The sequence below is a fragment of the Pecten maximus genome, chromosome 3 (assembly GCF_902652985.1).
Source record: "Pecten maximus chromosome 3, xPecMax1.1, whole genome shotgun sequence".
NCBI lineage: Eukaryota > Metazoa > Mollusca > Bivalvia > Pectinida > Pectinidae > Pecten > Pecten maximus.
This window is the reverse complement of record NC_047017.1, coordinates 15,921,945-15,941,058: the sequence shown is the minus strand read 5'-3', so window position 1 is coordinate 15,941,058 and position 19,114 is coordinate 15,921,945. Positions and strand designations below refer to the sequence as shown.

The following is a 19,114-nucleotide window of genomic DNA, read 5'->3' as shown; positions in this document are numbered from 1 at the left end:
GCGTGTTACATACATATACACTATCTGTGCATTTAAAAAAAGAGTCTTGTTTTTCATTGTTAGTCAAATGTGTTATTTAAGTTGGTTGTCAAACCACGATTGATTTATTTCAAATTTTAAAAGTAGACTTTGCGGTACTGATGTAGATCACTGAATCTGCAAGGATTTTTAGACCTTGACAACTAGTGATACAAAAGTAGGTCAATGATATTAAAAAAATTATTTTAAAAAATATGGTAAAATGAAATGGAACTAAATTCATCATGCCAAAATTGGTACAGTAAGTTAATTAATTGGTAGAGTTTAGAATTGACAAAATTGGACCTTTGGCTTATATCACAATGCTCCAAACATTTTCATGCAATTTAAAAATAATTGATGAACTTAACCCTTTCAACCCTAAAAAACTTTTGTGGACTCTTCCATGCAATCATCATTTGAAGTCCAATATGGTCAGTAGGGGCGAAAGAGTTAAAGTCTATATGTTTATAAGAGATATCATATGGAAACAATAGAAGCATTTTCATTTGACTTGTGAAACTGATTACAATTACCAATTAATAACTTATGCGTATTTGATCATTGTTTATAAAAATGAAACTGATTTCCATTACTACCAACGACTCTGGTGATCTGCTGATGTTTTTATGTATGATATTGACACCTGTTTGTATATCTAAGATTTTAAATAACTATAGATGCATGTGATATTTCCTTCCTCTCAACAAGGATGAGTGTTCAGTCTGCTGGACCTACATCCTGTGAAGATGTATGGCAGGTTTGTTTAAATAAGTGAAGTGGAAGTGTTTTTGGTATAGAGGGCTGTGTGTTATCGAGCCCCAGGTTATCCATAATTATTGTAACATATAGATTTCTTGATAAAAAAGCTTTCAGCATTTCTATATGATATTATTAGAGTTCTATCTTTACTTTCTCCCAACAACTATCAGTCTTTTTCTGAAATACTGGTACAGCAACATCATCTAGAAGTAGGAGAGAGGACAATGCTAAACCTATACCATTAAAATTAAAATAAGGAAGAATGTAGTGCTGATCTGTTGATAGATTTTCTGTGTTGGTATATGTAAATACCGTGTTGGGAGAAGGACGAGAGCTTTGTTAGGTAATATTGATCCCGCTATGTACATTTTACACTATTGCCGTCCCACCATGAGTCTCCATAGTCAGGAATCTAAGGTAAACGCCAATCCTAATGGTGAAAGTGTACTACTATACTATACTCTTTCTTCAGCTCCAACGACCTGGTCCGGCTCATAATGATAGGGCCTATATATTAATAACAGTGTACAGACCATACAGGATTTGAGAAGGGCCAATGATCATTGAATTTGAACCTGGTGAATTAAGGGTTTTAATCCGTTTAAATCCACAGGAGATCAGTTTTGAAGTTTTATAATTATTGTGTGTTATGATTCCTAGTGGAGGAAATCTGTGTTATGGCATTCAGGTTCGACTGGTTTGATAATGATACATAGTATAATCCCTTCATCATATTGTGCCTGCAACTGACATATATAGGAGAATGACAAAACATTTCATCACGTCGGTAATGTTTCCAGTTGGATTAAAGGTCGGCCCTAGCACTAGCAGGATTTAACGGATACACATATATAAACATGGATTTTGAAATCTGTGCTAATCACCTTCTCACACAATTTGGAATTGCTGATTAGCACTGCTGGCAGGTAATACATTTACAGTTGATTTCTGTTTTTTATATAGCCTAGCAATTATATAATCTTATTAATCGGTTTCAAACAAAATTTTAATCCCACTTGGACATGCATCCAGGCCATTTTTCCGAATTGTTATGCACATGACGGAAAAGTTTTAAATCAATTTCTAGAATTGTTTTTTCTTATGTGAGGAGTTGATGGTCATATATGAAAACAGATTGTTTTAAAATCTGTGTACTGTTAGTAATGAAGGCGGGCTTTTATGGCAAAATTTCCTTGGGAAAGGTGCAGGCGAGTTTGATGGATGCTGAATGTGTTAATTTTAGGAAGTTTTCACTTTTCAAAATCATCTTTAGGTTATTGAAAATGGAAAACTACAAAATATAATAGAAAATAAAAATTAAAAAAAGAAATTCTCATTGACCTAGCATATGGACTGTGTAGAAGCTGTGATCTACCTAAATATGCCCATGTGAATGAAAGTGCTCTCCCCTTTTTGCTTGCCCACCCCTTTTTGCATTTGCAAAAAGGATAAAAAATTCCAGACAGAGTGTAAACAATGTACTACAATGTTAAGTAATGTTAATTTCCGTTTTCATAATAAAACCAATATGTAATAGTATTCAAATAGCAGATGAAGAGTTAGAAAGGGGAGACAACTAAGGTCATTATATCGTTAGCTTTTAACATTTTTTGATCAAATATGGTAGTCATCTAGCAATGAATAAGCATATGTGTCAGGTAATAAACCCAGTCATGTCTATCACAATTAGTAAAAATTATAGTAATTCTAACTGCTATTCCATTGTACTTCAATATTAAATTCACCCCAACTTTGAGTAAAGTTTATGTGATGATGGAGTAAAGTTTATGTGATGATGGAGTAAAGTTTTGTGATGATGGAGTAAAGTTTATGTGATGATGAAGTAAAGTTTATGTAATGATGGAGTAAAGTTTATGTGGTTTGGAGTAAAGTTTATGTGATGATGGAGTAAAGTTTATGTGGTTTTGGAGTAAAGTTTATGTGTTGATGGAGTAAAGTTTATGTGATGATGGAGTAAAGTTTTGTGATGATGGAGTAAAGTTTATGTGATGATGAAGTAAAGTTTACACTACAGCTTACGTGGACTTTGCGGTTTCCACGCGTCCGTCACGGACGTGGGCAGCGCGGACCCCACTCGCCCACCGGATATGGCATTCCGCGACGGTCCGTCATATATCGTGGACATCAGCTGACTGATACGGTATCCACTCGGCATCACGGTATGTGACGATCCGCGATTAGTGGTGGGCATAGTTCAACTCAAGACACCGTGTTCCACGACGATCCACGATACGTGGTGGACATGCATTTCATTTTAAAGCCCGTGGTCCATGTCGATCCGCGATATACAGTGGGTACAAGTTGTTTGCTGTTCATTTCTGATCTACACGAGTTATATCCCTTCGTCTTTCGGTAGCGGTAGTGGTATCGGTATCGTTTATCAGAATTATGCATGGTTTCATGTTGGTGGTGTAGATAAGCCTTTATGATTCAGATGAAATTGAAGAACATTTCAAGTTTTATTTAAAGCTTTAGACCCTTGGTCCATCAATAGCGTTATTATGGCCATATTATAAACATTAAAAAACAATCGCAATATATTAAGCGCCGTTAATATTTAATGTAACTTAACATAAGCTGTTTCATCCATCCAGCATTCTCCATTGACGTATTCACGTTTTTAAAAAATATTCATTTATTTTAGAAATATTGCATTCATTACACGACATTGAATTGGGAAAATAGAAAATACCACTGCGACATAAGAACAGCTTTTCCAAATCTCATCAAAATATCTAAACTTCGGCATTTGAATCCTTATTCCGTTATCTTTTAAACATCGGTGCTATCATGTTATCAGACACCGATCATATCAAAATATGCGGAATATCGAATGTTGTGACAACTATTTGTATATCTATTCTAAAGTGTACACACAAAAGAGCTGTTAATAACTGCCTATCTGGGTATCTTGTATACATGTAATATCGTTAATGTGGTATCTAAACGGAAAACACAAAAAGGAATTAAACATTACATTATTGCATCAAAAGCAGAATGGATTCAGAATGTAATTAAAACATTACTACGGCCCTTTCTGCAATATAATTTACATGTACAATGTTTATATACATTCCCTAAATGTACCGATTTATGATAACCATTTAATGTCTTTATATTTATCATGTATATTGAGTGCTTTGCATTCAGGTCCAATTATGGTTTCTGTTTCTATCACCACTGTGATTTCAATGATTTGTATTCAATCATATTTGAAGTCATAAATTAGTCATTGAATGCAACACTTTTTATGCGGTGTTTTGCATAAACATGGCAGCCATAACCGCTGATTTTCTCGGCAGCTCGTCACACGCAGATGATTCTATTTTAGCTGTCTGTCAATCAAACGGGGTATCTGACGGCATCCGTGAGTTTCATTGGTTAGTGAGAATGATTGACAAGACACTAAAGCTTGTTACACTCCAGTGATCTCTGACTCTGTCAATCAAACACTGTAGAAAGGCGTCCGTTAATTCCATTGGTTGGTGAGAATGATCGACAAGTCAGCGTACGTGCACATGTTTTGTCGTCAGTTGTAATAGTAGACGTAAAACCCGTTAAATAAATATTGAGAAACATTATCAAAAACTGTATCGATACATACCGTCAAAACTGATTATCTACCGGTTCTAATAGCCTATATAGGGATATATTCCGCACAGTGACCTCACGTGTGAGGTTCGCCCAGAGACCGTATTTGAGTCATTGCATTAATAGTCTATTAAAAGTTTATTCTAGAGATGCTAATATTTTAGGCAACGATGTTGCACGATTTGTGATATTCTGTTCCGACTCATCCACTCATCGGTTTTGGGTTACATTTCATTTGTTGGAGAGCTCGAGCTAAATTATTGGAGATAGAAAAGTCTCAATGCACCTTCGATATCAGAGACGGGAATCGGTTGATCTGTGGAATAAACAATAAAAAAAGTCCTGTCCTAGGACTGGTCATGATAATGTTATATGAATATCTACACGTAGAAACACGAACTGAGATACATCCGAGTCCGTTTTATAACCGACGAGTGGCCAACACCACAAAGGCCAGAGACCGGCAGGCCGCGGTCACAGAGGCGTGTTAAGATAATAGCCCGGTAAATACCACATCTTAATTAACAGGTGTATCTCTAACATGTTGAATTTACCTGTAGGGCAGTTTGTTTTGATAATGATGATATAAAAGGACTCCCAATGCCAAGAAGTGGATCCTTAACTGTAGGTAAATTTAATTCATCTATTCCTTTGGCGTTTCAGCCAATCTGATTTTACAACATATACAAAGACATATACATTAGCAATACAAGATCGTGATATCACAGGTTCAACGGGATCAGACCGCTTTTTAGGAAATATATATAAACAAATGTAAACACGTGCCTGCAATTAATGCGAATAAGACAACGATAATGCAAATGTAACATTTGGTATAATGTTCTATTATAACGGGCCGTATACAACATGTTATAATTATATAATGTTCTGTGTTAACGGGCTGTATATAACATGTAACTTCTTACTAATTTTCTTTTATAATGGACCGCATATAGCATATGGCATTTGAATAATGATCTATTTTAACGGGCGATATATAACATGTAACTTCTTACTAATTTTCTATTATACGGGCCGTATACAACATGTCACAATTATATTATGTTCTGTTTTAACGGGCCGTATATAACATACATATTCTTACTAATTTTCTTTCATAATGGGCCGTATATGACATATGACACTTGAATAATGTTCTATTTTAACGGGCCATATATAGCAAGTAACTTCTTACTAATTTTCTATTATAACGGGCCATATACAACATGTCACAATTATATTATGTTCTGTTTTAACATCCTGTATATAACATGTAAAATTTGAGCAATATTCTATTATAACGGGCCGTATACAATATGTAACATCTCACTAAATTTCTAATATAACGGGCCGTAAACAACTTGTAACATTTCACTAATTTTCTATTATAACGGGCCGTATATAACGTGTCACCATATATAATGTTCTGTTTTAACGGGCCGTATATAACATGTGATGCTGATGTAACCTCTTACAAATTTCTATTATATCGGGCAGTATACAGCATGTAACATTTGAATAATGTTCTATTAAAACGGGCCCTATATAACATGTCACAATTATATAATGTTCTATTTTAACGGGCCGTTTATAACACGTAACTTCTTACTACGAACCTCACCTTACGACCACCTCAAAATTACGACCACCCCGCTATTACGGGCACTTTTTTTCAGTCCCGATATTTTTCTCTATATATCTTGGTATTGGTCGCTTCACTATTACGACCACTTTGCTATTCCATATTACGACCATCTTGGGCAGTCCCAACGAATACTAATTAACGCTTATTTCCCCCACAATTACGACCAGTTGGTCGTGTCTAAAAAATCACCTGGTGTGTAGCGAACCGTGAACAGCTTACGGTAATGCGTGTCAAACTGGCCATTGACGTGTGTATACGTAATTATCGATCTTTTGTTTACTGACCAGTGTATCGACAGGTGAGTAGAATGGCTATTAATCTTTTTGAAATCTTCGCACTGACCGGAAGGTAAAATAAACATCCAGTCTTTCATTGTTCGTAACAAGCCAACATGTGCCGGGTTGGTGTCTTCCCACTCAGCCAACATATCCTATTTTAACATTGGGGGTAGGAACAATACAGAACAATAGGCACTAATTACAGGTAAGTTATAGCCTGTTTTGGAGAAGTAATTGATTCTCAGGTTACCTGTGTTACCTGTATTACCTGTGCTACATGCTGTTAACAGTTTGTACATAATGTATACAATATATATATATCACAAAAACTTTTATATAATTAAAAAATATTAAAATAGAATAACTTAAATTTTCATAAATTAGTGAAAATAGTTCATTTTTCTATATCTTTCATTGTTATAAATTTCACACTTTATCATAATTATTAAATACATTGTATAACAGAAAATACATTTGTTCAATTTAACCTTTACATTGAAGGACACATCAATAAGTTTAAGTCAACGTTACCTGTTTCATTGTGATATATAACAAGTATATATACAATGTACTTAAGAGAAAACAATTAAAAACAAAACACTTTAAATGACATTTTAATAGGTCAAGTAAAACAAATCATGTATAATCATGAAACTGATTAAATAATAAAGCACAAATCAGTATAATCCTAGAAATCACGGATAAAGTTCACAATATCACCAAAGTCACTGTGTAATCACTGAATATGATATATCGTGGTTCTCATATATGCAGTCTTCACATGCGAAATTATTCACGTAATAAATAGTTCAATGTATATAGTGGATAAGATGTGAAGCTGCATCAGCATATGCAGTCGAGTGTAGGACAAAAGCCCCCCCGGACATTAGCCCCTAGGACAAAAGCCCCTCCGGACGAAAGCCCCCCCGGACATTAGCCCCCCCGGACAAAAGCCCCTTCATTATAAATTTAGCTGGTATACTTTATATAAATCTGTACTTTTGAAAAACAAAAACTGTATATATACTGCTGTTTTTATCTCTGAAATTTGGAGAAAAATTGTGTGGAAAATGAAGGTCCTTGGTTCAATGTCAGAGCTGCATTATATGTCTGTGGTTAAACATCATAATTTATTTGTTCAAACTTTACATTATTAAGTAAGCTGAACATTTCAGGAAATGTACCTTTCTTCGTAAACATATAACCATCTACACATAGTTTCACTCCACCTTTGGCAGTACGTATGATCTCCATGCTGAACAAATTGTTACTGATTACACATAATTTCTGACCTCCTAATATACCGCAAATATTGATAATCAAAGAAATGCCTACAAAAGCAATAAACATTTGATCCCTATTTGCAGTGTCTCAAATTATAACATAATAAGTACCTAACCAAACATGTTGCTCTGTGTTGTAATTTTAATTTTAGGAATGATTAAAATCAAAGAAACAATATAAAAACAATTTATACCTGTGCAAACATAGAAATTTCACTGTTGATACACATGAAGCCATTAATGATATATTTCCTTCGAGGAGAATACAACATCAATGAAAAACCTACCAAACACCTGTGTAACAGCTTATTGTTTATGTAACAGTAAAATCAATGAAAAACCTACCAAACACCTGTGTAACAGCTTATTGTTTATGTAACAGTCCAAGTAGTTGTTTACATTGCAGAAGCCACTGGTGACTGAAGTCACTTACATATAAAGAAATGTATATGTAGCACTTAATATAACCACTGCTAAAACATATATTGTAATTTAAAAAAAAAAATGAATAAATAAAAACATAAAAAATAAAAAAAATATAAATATAATTTTTTTTATGAAGGGGCTTTTGTCCACTTTTTGATTATTGTGAAGGGGCTAATGTCCGGGGGGGCTTTTGTCCTAGGGGCTAATGTCCGGGGGGGCTAATGTCCGGGGGGGCTTTTGTCCGTACCTCTATGCAGTCACATCCATCGTGTTGTTTTTGTATTGGTTATATACACATACTCTTATAAACATATCATTGAAGTTTGTGCCGTTAACTCTTAATGTGATTCTAACAAAATGCACCATTATTTTTGTTGAAACAATAATTCAATTAGTAAGAATTAGTTGCTTATTATAACATAGTAATCATATCTAATTAAAAGAAAAAAAAAACAACAAGAAAAACTGATTGAAAATACACTGTATATCATTGTTACCTGTATATGATGTATTTTTGATTATGAAAGATTTTCCATTATTTTATTTTTAAAGTGTTGTGTAATATCATTATTGATATAAGTAATAAATTATCACTGTATGTATTTTGTTATTAATACGTACATATGAATGTATATTTCAATTTTATTGTTAATCACCTTTGAGTCCCATGTATACGAATACTGAAACAGACTATACCTACATTTTCCACAGGTAAACTCATGTAATGTTTATATAACAAAAACAACATGTTGGCTGAGTGGGAATGAACCGCCGGGTTTTAGTTTGTAGTCCTTTGTTTACCGTTACGGGTGATCGCCCTTCCTTGGTGGCGCTGTGACGGATCAAATACACAAGTGATCAGATTATCTATCTTGCCTTGAAAATTGTAATAACCGTACATTTGCTTATTAATTATGGTATTCAAATAATTGATTTGTGGCTGTTGGTCGTTTTAAGACCCGATTACATACAAGCGAGTAAAATAAACATAGTAACGTTTGATTTTTTTTCTGGTCAAGCGCAAGTTTTTTCAGCGATCTCGATGTTTTTGTATCAATGCTGAATAGGGTCTGTAGATAGGTGTTATTATAATTTGAAAAAAAAAAACATGTTTGGTTTCAAATATTTCGCTAGAATTATGCTATTCTTTCTAACTTCATTTCTTTTTTCGCTCATGATGGCCCATCACGTAAACGTAACGAGTTATCACTAAAAAAGAAAATTGAACTGATTCAATGTAGCAATGGTCGTAGCCAACGACAACTTGCTGAACAGTTTGGGGTCGGCAAAACACAGGTCAGAGCATCTTGAAAAGAAAGACAGAAATTTTAGAAGGTTATGAAGAAAATAAAGGAAATGATAGAAAAAAACAATTGTCTTTCTTTTTATTTAAAGTTAAGACTATGGCATGTATTTAGCCAAATCTAAACAACTTGCACCTGAGTTCAGTCAATTAAGAGTTACGGTTCCTGATGGTCTAGCTCAAATTGGTCCACCTCGGCACTTTGTCCCGGACCCCCAGGTGTTCTTAATAGTGAGGTTTCACTGTAATTTTCTTTTATAACGGGCCGTATACAACATGTAACATCTCACTGAATGTCTATTATAACGGGCCATATATAACATGTAACATTTATATAATGTTCTATTTTTCTGCTTGAACGGACCGTTTATAACATGCTAATTTGCTATTGTAACGGTCCGTATACACCATGATACATCTCACTGATTTTCTATTGTAACGAGTCGCATATAACATTTAACTTCTTACTAATTTTCTACTATACTGGTGTAATGGGCCGTATACAACATGTAACATTTGAATAATGTTCTATTTCAACGGGCCTATATAACATGTTACTTACTACTTTTCTTTTATTATAACGATTTCGATTACAACACTTCTAATAATATAAGTTTAAAATGGAATTCGTACATGAAATAAATGCTTAAAGTAAAGTTTCAACATCGTGGGTATGTGAATGATCAAACTTAGGCTAATTATTTTATTTGTGATACGAATGTTTATTGTTTAAACTCAACGGAATTTAAATGTAAATAATGTGTTTAATTTAAAATGAATCCCTACAGTAAAAAGAAATTTTTAACAAAACTCAAGCTAAATATACGTACAACCTGTAAAAGCATATATTCGGAACATTTTTGACGTGCACGGAAACCATACGTGTCAACTCACCAGCAGTTATAGGCGAGTTCCGATTAGAACACCCGACAGAACAGATACCTGTGGTGCTGTGACAGGCGTGACGACCGTGTCGACCGTAATTTCACACCTGATTATTGTGAAATGGTATACTAACCCACTCACAGTCAAGTACACTTTTATGTCTATATGATTTGTAATCAGTTAAGTTAAATAATATCAAGAAAAATATCAGTGATAGTTCGCCATGTTGATAAGGGTTATCGGATAGTAGTAAATGGTCTGATGTGATTTTGTTTCGCATTTTCAATCATTTAAAACAGTAAAATATCTACGTTGTTGTACTATAGCTGTCTTCTGCAAATTTGGTTTATGAAAATGGTATGCAAAATTATTAATAAGGAATGAAATGAGATGAATTCAAAGTTCGTGTAAAATAGAGGTAAAGATCATGTAATGTCGGAGAATACAGATAAGATACCGGTAATTTTGGAGAACTTTGGAGAACACAGGTAAAATCCAGGTAAGGTATAGGTGAAGACTATAATGACTGTCACAACATACCTGCCCGTAACTTATTTGTAAGAAAACTCCATTACAAGAACGAGTTTGTCGATTATGTAGTTCAAACCATATTGAAGATGAAACTCACTTCCTGATTGATTGTGATTTTTACGATGATTTAAGAAATACTTTGTTGGAGCAAGCAGGAGTGTTTAATCCTACTTTTTTTGAGCTTGACTCCCAACATAAACTTATATATTTAATGAATAATAATGCACTACAGTGCTCATTATCATCTGTTTTATATAAAATGTACAGAAGACGGCAATGCTTTTAAGGGTGAGATATTTTAGAAATTGTGTCAGATTTATCTGATGTTATCATAGTTGAATATTTTATGAATTGGATCAGGTTTATTGTACATTTTAAAAATTGTAATATATTGTAAGCAAATGTGACAATACTTTAGAATATTTTAGCATGTATTTCTTAAATTTAGTTAATGCATAGCTCTTATTAGATGATGATATGACAGTGTCTCATAGGTCGAAATCGGCCGGGTGTTTTAATAACTCAGTGATGAAAACTGTATTTTATGTATTGTATTGAAACATGTGACACTTGAATAAACTATTTTTACTAGTAGGAGAAAGGAGACCCCCCCCCCCCCCCCCCCCCCCCCCCCCCCCCCCCCCGCCGCGGTAATCCAGACGATTTTTCTTACCTTGTGGGTCAGTCACCCGTGGCGACAGATTCACAGCTCTAGCTCGTTTGACACACCAAGTCGTCATAGCAACCGCTGCGAGGTCCTAGCCCCAGGCATTTACCTGTGCAACTCAGTTTTTGTAACGGTATTTTGCTTTCCTATACAGCGAATTAATTAATGATTATAGACTGGTCTTGCTTTTGTTTCAAACTTAAAGCAGATGATAACTATGATATCAACAAATTTTATTCCGTAGTTACGTGAGAACCCATAAACCAACATACATAATGTACGTAACCAAAATATGATTATTATTGATCAGATCATAAGTAATATACGGAAAGAATATCTGTAATATAGTTCACACTTAATGAAATTTAGATATATATTTTTTTTAAATAGAAGGTGCTTCACACAGACATGGGCTCGTAAAGATGACGCATTAAAAGAATTTATCATATTACACAGTATCAACTGATATAAGCACATCGTTTACTTTGCGTTTTAACTTCTGTAACATAAAATACATTAATACAATGGTGTACACGCAAATTACATAAAAGATATTTACTAGTGTTAATATGAGATTATTAGATTATTTACAATTAAAATTATTATGTTATATACGGCCCGTTACTAAAGGAAATTAGTGAGATGTTACATGTTGTATACGGCCCGTTATAATAGAGCATTATTGAAATATTACATGTTATATACGGCCCGTTACTAAAGAAAATTAGTGAGATGTTACATGTTGTATACGGCCCGTTATAATAGAGCATTATTCAAATATTACATGTTATATGCGGCCCGTTACTAAAGAAAATTAATGAGATGTTACATGTTGTATACGGCCCGTTATAATAGAGCATTATTGAAATATTACATGTTATATACGGCCCGTTACTAAAGAAAATTAATTAGATGTTACATGTTGTATACGGCCCGTTATAATAGAGCATTATGCAAATATTACATGTTATATACGGCCCGTTACTAAAGAAAATTAATGAGATGTTACATGTTATATACGGCCCGTTATAATAGAGCATTATTCAAATATTACATGTTATATACGGCCCGTTATAATAGAGCATTATTCAAATATTACATGTTATATACGGCCCGTTACTAAAGAAAATTAATGAGATGTTACATGTTGTATACGGTCCGTTATAATAGAGCATTATTCAAATATTACATGTTATATACGGCCCGTTACTAAAGAAAATTAATGAGATGTTACATGTTGTATACGGCCCGTTATAATAGAGCATTATGCAAATATTACATGTTATATACGGCCCGTTACTAAAGAAAATTAATGAGATGTTACATGTTGTATACGGTCCGTTATAATAGAGCATTATTCAAATATTACATGTTATATACGGCCCGTTACTAAAGAAAATTAATGAGATGTTACATGTTGTATACGGCCCGTTATAATAGAGCATTATTCAAAGGCTACATGTTATATACGGCCCGTTACTGAAGAAAATTAATGAGATGTTACATGTTGTATACGGCCCGTTATAATAGAGCATTATTCAAATATTACATGTTATATACGGCCCGTTACTAAAGAAAATTAATGAGATGTTACATGTTGTATACGGCCCGTTATAATAGAGCATTATTCAAATATTACATGTTATATACGGCCCGTTACTAAAGAAAATTAATGAGATGTTACATGTTGTATACGGCCCGTTATAATAGAGCATTATTCAAATATTACATGTTATATACGGCCCGTTACTAAAGAAAATTAATGAGATGTAACATGTTGTATACGGCCCGTTATAATAGAGCATTATTCAAATATTACATTACCAGGGAAACGGAAGGGAAGTAACTCTTATATATCGGGAGGACATCCTGCCTTCGGCCGTGATTAGAAGACGCGGTAAAGTAAGCATAACTTCAAAACATAAGCTAGCCACGCTATCTAGCGTTCCACGACGGATCGCGCTGTTCCGTGGACATACACGGCATCCGGCGGGCCACGATATCCAGTGTTCCTCGACGGGCCGCGCTGTTGCGTGGACACCCACGGTATCTGCCGATCCATCACGAATCGCGGAATCACGTGGACACTTTGCCCACGCATGTCCACTAGTGGACATTGCGTGGGCAGTCCACCGTGGGCGCGTGGAAACCGCAAAGTCCACGTAAGCTGTAGTGTATGTGATGATGGAGTAAAGTTTATGTGGTTTTGGAGTAAAGTTTATGTGATGATGGAGTAAAGTTTATGTGATGATGGAGTAAAGTTTTGTGATGATGGAGTAAGTTTTATGTGATGATGGAGTAAGTTTATGTGATGATGGAGTAAGTTTATGTGATGATGGAGTAAGTTTATGTGTTGATGGAGTAAGTTTATGTGATGATGGAGTAAAGTTTATGTGATGATGGAGTAAAGTTTATGTGATGATAGAGTAAAGTTTATGTGATGATGGAGTCAAGTTTATCTGATGGTGTAAAGTTTATGTGATGATGGAGTAAAGTTTATGTGGTTATGGAGTAAAGTTTATGTGATGGCTTAAGTTTATGTGATGATGGAGTAAAGTTTATGTGATGATGGAGTAAAGTTTATGTGATGATAGAGTAAAGTTTATGTGATGATGGAGTCAAGTTTATCTGATGGTGTAAAGTTTATGTGATGATGGAGTAAAGTTTATGAGGTTATGTAGTAAAGTTTATGTGATGGAGTAAAGTTTATGTGATGATGGAGTAAAGTTTTGTGATGATGGAGTGAAGTTTTGTGCTGATGGAGTAAAATTTATGTGGTTATGGAGTAAAGTTTATGTGATGATGGAGTGAAGTTTTGTGATGATGGAGTAAATTTTATGTGATGATGGAGTAGATTTATGTGATGATGGAGTAAAGTTTTGTGATGATGGAGTAAAGTTTTGTGATGATGGAGTAAATTTTATGTGATGATGGAGTAGATTTATGTGATGATGGAGTAAAGTTTTGTGATGATGGAGTAAAGTTTATATGATGGAGTAAAGTTTATGTGATGGAGTAAAGTTTATGTGATGATGGAGTAAAGTTTATGTGATGATGGAGTAAAGTTTTTGTGGTTATGGAGTAAAGTTTATGTGATGATGGAGTAAAGTTTATGTGGTTATGGAGTAAAGTTTATGTGGTTATGGAGTAAAGTTTATGTGATGATTGAGTAAAGTTTATGTGATGATGGAGTAAAGTTTATGTGATGATGGAGTAAAGTTTATGTGATGATGGAGTAAAGTTTATGTGACGATGGAGTAATTAAAGTATATGTGGTTATTGAGTAAAGTTTATATGGTGATGGAGTAAAGTTTATGTGATGGAGTAAAGTTTATGTGATGATGGAGTAAAGTTTATGTGACGATGTAGTAAGTTTATGTGATGATGGAGTAAGTTTATGTGATGATGTAGTAAATTAAGTTTTGTGATGATGGAGTAAAGTTTATGTGATGGAGTAAACTTTATGTGACGATGGAGTAAAGTTTATATGATGATTGAGTAAAGTTTTTATGATGATGGAGTGAAGTTTATGTGACGATGGAGTAAAGTATATGTGGTTATTGAGTAAAGTTTATGTGGAAATTGAGTAAAATTTATGTGATGATGGAGAAAAGTTCATATGATGATTGAGTAAAGTTTCTGTGGTTACGGAGTAAAGTTTATGTTGTTATGGAGTAAAGTTTATGTGATGATTGAGTAAAGTTTATATGATGATTGAGTAAAGTTTATGTGGTGATTGAGTAAAGTTTATATGATGATTGAGTAAAGTTTATGTGGTGATGGAGTAAAGTTTATGTGATGATTGAGTAAAGTTTATGTGATGATTGAGTAAAGTTTATGTGATGATGGAGTAAATACCAGTAATAGATATAGTTGGTAAAATGTCATCTGTTTATTACTTGATAAAGTACAATAAAAAAATGTCATCTTTACAAGTTATTTATTTACTAGATAAAGTATGGTAAAATATCATCCTTACATGTTTACTTACCAGATAAAGCACGGTAATATGTCATCTGTACAAGTTGTTTATTTATTAGATAAAGTATGGTAAAATGTCATCTGTACAAGTTTATTTATTAGATAAAGTATGGTAAAATGTCATCTGTACAAGTTTATTTATTAGATAAAGTATAGTAAAATGTCATCTGTACAAGTTTATTTATTAGATAAAGTATGGTAAGGTGTCATCTGTACAAGTTTATTTACTAGATAAAGTATAGTAAAATGCTATCTGTACAAGTTATTCATTTACTAAATAAATTACTATGGTAAAATGTCATCTGCACAAGTTGTTTATTTACTAGATAAATTACGGTAAAATGTTGTAGGGACAATATCTATATCTATACATGTTATATATAATCCACCTGATTTCAAAATGTAAATTATTTACGGGATTAAAATACAGAGCTGCTTCCTTCGGTACAATGCATTTTAATCTGCCCACAATGGCCTGTTCTATATTATATATACCAAATGCATGATTACATTGTAAACAAAAACCCACCATGTCTGAGGGGGAATAACTATTGACCACATGTCCTTTGGCACAGTAATCAATAATATTATAATTATGTATTGAAACAAATTTTTACACACATCAACATTTCATTGTTATATTTAATTGAATCCCGTGATTAACAATTTGACAGACTATATCAGGTTGATGTATATTCATCCAAAATTATAGCACTACAACACTGTTCACTTAAAAGCCTTAACATTGAACTCTGATAAATATCATAAAAATACAGATGATTAAGCCTTTTATTGGGGATACACAGAAAATACAAGCTGGCTCTATAGAAGATAACTAGCTGCACTGGAAATGGGTAAACAGGAAAAAAGGCAGGATTTTGCTTTTTAAGTCTTGGGTGGTATGTAGATTAAAATATTTAGATATCTTAATGATGATATTTCATAAAGTCTTATCCAATCCGTGGGCCCAGTTGTTCAAAAGGTCATTAAGCTAATCACAGTTTGACAACAGTTTTAAAATCCAGATAAAATCATTTCTGGTAAAGTTAAAATTTATGAAACTATAAAACTTGTCGGTCTCTTCCTACCTGTTTATTTGAAGGAAAAGCTTTAACACACCAGCAGGTTTTGAAGTAATTAGGAGAAATGAGGTCCTCATTAATCAAGTGGTGTGGTGAAGCTAACCATCTTTATAACAACAGGGTCTGGTCACTTTCTAGCCAAGGTTGTTTCCAGGAAACCAACTCATAAATAAAATTCTATATTTCATTTATAGCAAAATTAAGGCTATTCCCTTATGAATTTGCAGCATGATCACAGCATAGATGCAGTATGAATGCAGCATGGAATTGCAGCATGAATGAAGCATGACTGCAGCATGGTGCCTAATTTACCTCACTATATATTCTTACTAGTTAAAGCATGATTGCAGCATGTTTCAATTATGCAAATTATGCTGGGATCATGCTGCATTTATGCTTTAAGGAAGCATGGCCGCAGCATAATCCCAGCATGGTCTGTGAAGCATGATCCTAGCATGGTCTGCAGCATGATGCCAGCATGGTCTGCAGCATGATCCCAGCATGGTCTGCAGCATGGTCTGCAGCATGGTTTGCAGCATGATCCCAGCATGGTCTGCAGCATGATCCCAGCATGTTTCAATTATGCAAATTATGCTGGGATCATGCTTCAATCATGCTTCATGGCAGCATGGTTTACAAAATCAATGAAAATCATGCAATAAAAACTTGAAGAATACTTTTGTATTACATTTTATTTGGTAATTAACATGGTATAAAACTTTTCATACAGGCTGTTTTTTTCTAGTTCAAACATTTAAAACTTATCAATGAAATGAGAATGTGACAAAACAAATTTTAATTCTAATTTACCCATGGTACTTATTTTATTTGCCTCTTATATTCTTTTTCTCAAAACTTCCATCACATACACAACACAGCTATCTTTTTCTAGTACAGCTATCTTTTTCTAGTACAATTTTCAAATACAACTAATATCAATTCATCCTAGCTAGAAGTGGTTTGTTTCAACAAAAATAGTCAGCAAGATATACAAGTTCAATGTCAGTACATACTACAGTATGTATTTATAATTCTGTTTTTTTTTTCTAAAATAGTAGGAAAATAGTCCAAATAATATTTTCCAGCAGAGTTAAAGTAGGATATGTATACATTTTGTCACCGACGCACAAGACTAATTTCAGACAGTATACGTAGTTTCCTCGAAGTAGCCCAGATGTACTGGAAACTGTTTGTTTATACTTTTCTTCTGGAAATAAACATCCGGTGAATTCAAACATGGCTATCAGACTTCCCGCTAAACTCGTGTGTGTTGCATCATGGGATAAATAGTTTACTGCCAGAGATTAACACGATTCATTTTTACTTGTGCGTGTTTTTTATTCTAAATCATAAACTTCTATTGTGTCATACTTTTAAGATAAATATTACAGTATTTAATACTTGCATCGTGCACATTTAGATCGCACGAGCTCGAGGAGCACTCTCGTCACATCTCGGGAGCAAGGTAAACAAACGAGGTCATAGGTGAACCGAACGATAAACATGTAATCTGACCAGAGGTTTTGGCCTCGTCTGTCATACGCCTATTGTTTAATATTTTCAGACGAAGAACCGACCAATGCACGTTTTCTTTTTATGTTCACGATTTCAAATAATTCAGATTAAAGTACGGGAATATCGTCTGTTGTTAGTAAACTCATGTCGAGGTCGAGATCATCACAGCGCTTAACTTCAATATACAAGGAAGCGTCCGAGTGACAACATAAGTTCGACACATGTTTATTGGAGTTTATAGCGATGAATGTTGTGTCAAACACGATGTGATTTCGTATGCTATTATCAGATGTAATCTTAACACCGCATATATCCAGAAAGTATGCGATACAAAGACAAAGAGCAGGTGGTTTTAATCTTATTTGATTGAATTAAAAGCGATATTCCAAGCACATGTGTAACTGTTGGTAGAGTGACCCCGATTTTGTTTTGGCGAACATGTTACATGTATGGCTACCTGGTATTAAGCTGGTGCATGGTAAACGGCAACGTCTTGGTTTATGTCAGTGTTTGGATAAAGTGACTGATTCTATCTCCGATAAAAAGTGTATAATCGAAGCAAAAGTCAATATACTGGTTCTTCAAAAAACGATCTAAACTCTGAAAATTTGAATGAAATTTTTATAGGGATGAGTTTTAAGTCGTCACACGAATGTACTAACTTGCAACATTTATCAATGTTTAAGTTAATTCCTTCTGAGATAGAACTACAAGTGAAAGCTGACAAAATATCACATTTAAAAGCTGTGAACCGTTATACTAACAAAGAACATACTTATAAACGAAATACTTAATCAAAATAATTGTTATTGAATTTTAAATAAATATGTGTGGTACCGATCAAGTATAAAAAGGAAATTCTGCAACACAAACATGTTTTAAAAAATTATTTTGTTATCACCATTGATACCTGGAAATTTTCTTGCAACACAAACATGTTTTTAAAAATTATTTTGTTATCACCATTGATACCTGGAAATTTTCTATGTTTTATTTAAAATTAAAAAAAAGATACTAAAATATCTAATACCAACTTTTGTTAATTTTCTGTATCTTATTTTATTAATTAATAATTGTTTAGGTTAATCTTGGTACCTGGGAAATTTGGTCCTAGATTTTGGATCCT

The 19,114-nt window shown here is 33.7% G+C and overlaps 1 protein-coding gene across 15 annotated transcripts in view; it reads left to right on the top strand.

The window, feature by feature from the left end:
* LOC117323345 (ankycorbin-like) overlaps window positions 1-19,114 on the top strand; it is a 108,478-nt gene that overhangs the window by 43,204 nt on the left and 46,160 nt on the right. Inside the window, exon 1 of one of the 15 annotated variants that reach the window (XM_033878520.1) lies at window positions 1,265-1,706. The exons of the other annotated variants lie outside the window; for them this stretch is intronic. The gene's annotated coding sequence lies outside the window, so the exon portion shown is untranslated. Of the gene's footprint in view, window positions 1-1,264; window positions 1,707-19,114 lie in introns of those variants that run through there. 15 annotated transcript variants of the gene reach the window in all.